Source organism: Coenobita brevimanus, chromosome 29 (genome assembly GCF_032717465.1).
Source record: "Coenobita brevimanus isolate Jiangsu-jjx chromosome 29, ASM3271746v2, whole genome shotgun sequence".
Taxonomy (NCBI): domain Eukaryota; kingdom Metazoa; phylum Arthropoda; class Malacostraca; order Decapoda; family Coenobitidae; genus Coenobita; species Coenobita brevimanus.
Window position 1 is genome coordinate 42,067,896 of NC_136982.1, and position 4,077 is coordinate 42,071,972.

The 4,077-nt window shown below is 45.8% G+C and overlaps 1 pseudogene; it reads right to left on the minus strand.

Annotated features, from left to right (window-relative positions):
• Nucleotides 1–2,163: 2,163 nt before the first annotated feature.
• LOC145394945 (guanine nucleotide-binding protein subunit alpha-14 pseudogene) lies at nucleotides 2,164–3,277 on the minus strand (annotated as a pseudogene).
• Nucleotides 3,278–4,077: the final 800 nt, after the last annotated feature.

Sequence of the window (4,077 nt, forward strand, 5' to 3'; positions counted from 1 at the left end):
GTGTGTGTGTGTGTGTGTGTGTATTTTGTTCCGTCTGTCGCCAGAGGATTTTATTCAGCATATATATATATATATATATATATATATATATATATATATATATATATATATATATATATATATATACACACACAGTATATATGATGTTCCCAGACGACTTTATACAACTTAAGGGAGTCCTCCCGGACTGATGGGGTTAGAAACAACCTTCAATAAGTCCTTCATTAACCTCTTCCTTCTCTCAATTTACTCCTTCATTAACCCCTTCATTAACCCCTCTGTTAACCCCTTCATTAACGCCATCATTAACCCTTCATTTACTGCCGCTGTACGATAACCTTTTCCTGTTGTTCTTGTGGCCTGTGTACGTCTAAGGACACAACCTTGCTACACACTGCTTATTACATTATCACAGTTACATACACTCACTAGCAATACACTTAGCACTGTACAGTTATACATAGCACTGCACTCAGGTGGCGTGGGAGGCTCCGTTGCATTTCTTCCTTAGCGATTTATTTTGTATATCTTAACATTTTTCTATACGTTATTTATATCGTTTTAATATCGATAATTTTCATCAGTAACAAATAAAAGCTGGGATGCGGAGAATAAATCGCTTAGGAAGAGGTGTAACGGAGTCTCCACATCAACTGAGAATACGCCTCACGGTTACAAACACAGTTACAATATTATTACGACAATTACACACATCCACTCACTTGTACTAATAAATAATTACAATGTACTATGTTGCCGTGACCTCATGTGACTCAGACAACTATTGCGTCATTTCACTGAGTCACTTCTGAGTCACTTCACTGAGTCACTGAACCGAATCACCTTTAGAAGCTTCTTTATTGAGTCATTTTATAAGTTACATCACTGACTTGCTTTATAAATTCATATCTTTGAGTCGCTTCACTGATTCACTTTACTGAGTCACATTATGGGGCCACCGGACTGAGTTCCTTCTGAGTCACTTCGCTGAATCACCTGCCTGAGTCACTTCACAGAGTCCCTTCACTGATCCACCTAATTGAGTCACTTTACCGAGTCACTTAACTGATCCATTTCACCTTCTCTTCACTGGTCCACCTAATTGAGTCACTTTATTGAGTCACTTCACTGATCCATCTCTCTGAGTCCCTTCACTTATCCACTTAATTGAGTCACTTTACTGAGTCACTTAACTGATCCATCTCAGAGTCACTTTATTGATCCACTTAAGTGAGTCACTTTACTGAGTCACTTTCCTGATCCATTTCACTTTGCCTTCACTTGTCCATCTAACTGAGTCACTTTACTGAGTCACTTTGCCTCACCTGGTCAGCGAGTCAGTTAAAGGTGATATTATGGGGGAGGAACTTAGGGATTAGGCTTCTGGTGGTACTTAAATAGATAGTTTGGATAGATATAGTGGATAGATAGAAAGCTAGACAGATAGATAGGTAAAGATTAGGTCCAGACAGCCTACATAGCTGAAAAGATAATTTAGATAAAGATGGATGGATTATGAGACGGATAGATTGATGACCTTAAATAGATAGATACATAGATAGATAGATAGAGAGATTAGGGTGATAGAGATGCATGGACAGATAGATAGATTCATAAATAGACAAAGACCTTACCCAGTGAAAGGGATCAACGAAAAGACTAATATTATTCCATTAGATAAATAGACAGATAGATAGATGCATTGACAGGCAGACAGAGAGACGCAGCTCACTGAGGGGGGGGGGACGGATCACTGAAAGGGATCCATGAAGAGCCTGATAATCCAGAAAATAGATCGATAGCTTAGATAGATAGATGAAGAGAATACGTATATATACCGAGAGAGGCAGAAAGACAGCTCAGTGAAAGGATATGTAAAAAAACTAACATTATTGCTTGATAGATAACTTAGGGACAAAGATTAGAGTAACAGATTGATAAACATACAGAGTGTTGAACTGACAGGCAGACAGACAGAAACAAACCTGACTCAGTGAAAGGGTGCCATAAAGAGCCTGATATTCCGCAAGACAGATTGACAGATAGACTGATGAATGGACGGACAGACAGATAGATAGAGGGACAGACAGACAGATAGAGGGACAGACAGACAGACAGATAGACAGACAGACAGACAGACAGACAGGAACAGCCAAACCTAAGTCAGTGAAAAGGGTCCATAAAAAGCCTAATATTATTCCACAAGATGCTCTCCCTCACAGCGGCGAACACGAAACGAGTCTTCTTAGTGTCCGTCGCACAGGTTTCGTGGGAGAAGAAGTTGTCTCTCTCCCTCGCGTGCTTTTGAAACCTATTACGTATGTAGTCCGTGGCGGCCCGTGCATCACCCCTGGGCCCTGTGAAGTCTGGGAAATAGTGGTTCAAGTCCGAGGTATGGATTTTCTTCTGCAGGACATCCGTTTTGTTGAGGAAGAGGATGATGCTTGTGTTGGAGAAGCCGGGGTAGTTGAGTGTCTCCCGGTACAGCTGGAGGGATAACTCAAGCCTGTTCATCCCGTCCTCCTCCTCCTGACTCCACGTTTGGTCGTACTCGCTCAGGGCTGCGAGGAAGATGATGGCGTTCACCTCGTCGAAGAGCCGTATCCACCGCCTCCTCTCCCCGCGCTGCCCTCCCACGTCGGTGATGCGAAAGGTCCAGTTGCGGTCGTGGAAATCGTAGACGGTGGCCGATCGCGTGGGGATACGGAGCTGCAACACGTCTTCCTGCGTGGGGAGGTAGTGCTGCTGTGCCACCCTCTCCACAGCCGTCAGGTAATATTCGGTGCTGTCTGGTAGGTTGAACTCGTTAGCCCTCTGCCAGCACTGTTGAGCCGCCGTGTCCGCCCATAGCACCTGTATGAGATGGGCGTGGTCTGGAGGGATGCACGCCGCCCTTACGCCTACCTCTCCAAGCCCCCAGTCCTCTCCAGTCACCTCGGACAGGACAACAGCGGCGTGTGCAGCTTCAGGAGCACCCCAGGGAATGGCCGCCTGCTGCACCGCCTTCGTCAGCCTCGTCACACACGTCAACACATTCTCCAGTACGTGTCGTGTGTATGATCGTAGCGAGGCCGGGGACATGCCGCCACTGTCTATAATCTTCATCTGTCTCATAATTGTGGATTTCCCCGTCTCAGCTGCCCCGAGGAGCAATATATAGACGGTGTGGCTGTGGTTGGTTTTGGGTTCCATGGAGGAGGGAGGATCGGGAAGCACCGGAGGGATGCATCCACACCGGCACATCAACCCACAGTAACACGATAGAGGGCACGTCATGGCTGTGGGTGGTGACGATGATGTTCCTGACGATGATGGTTATGTTCCTTCTTGACGATGATGATGATGATGATATGCCTTCTTGTATTGATGATGATGTTCCTATTTAATTATAATCCTGATGATGATGATGATGATGATGATGATGTTCCCCTTTGATGATGGTGTTGATGCTCCTGATAGATGATGATGGTGATGTCCCTGATGGTGATGATGATAATGGTGGTCCTTCCAGATGATGATGTGTCTTCTTAATGATGACGATGTTCCTTACGATGATGTTCCTGGCGCGCTGACGCAACACCTCCTGGGCTGCTCCTCCGCCTCAACCTACAGCACGCACAAAAAAAGGAAGCAAATGTCACTGAGCTGCTAAGACAATCGTAGAGGTAGGAGTGATGCCTAGTGGCGGGGGGATGAAAAAGGCGGGAGGGAAACAAAGGAAAGAGCGTTTTTTTTTTTTTTTTTACTGCACATGTTCTACGTTAGTGTTCTGGGTTCTTGTTATTGCTTAACTCCGGTCTGTTTGGCCGAGCAGACCCGTTGACACAGGTAAACAACTGCTAATGTGGGGCCGTCCTACAGGTACAGTACACACGCACTGTAGGAATCCAGCGTCCCCATGTGGTAGACAGCGCCCCACCAGGGGCGAACCAGGGTCTTTCCTACGGCGAGATGCAGGGAAATATGAGGAGGTTTGGCTTCTGGGTGGACGCCGCAGCTGCTCCACCCAGTGTGCACGGCGCCACCACGTGTAGGCTCCTTGTCAGAGCCTGGCTTCTGACGTGAGTTAAATTAAAC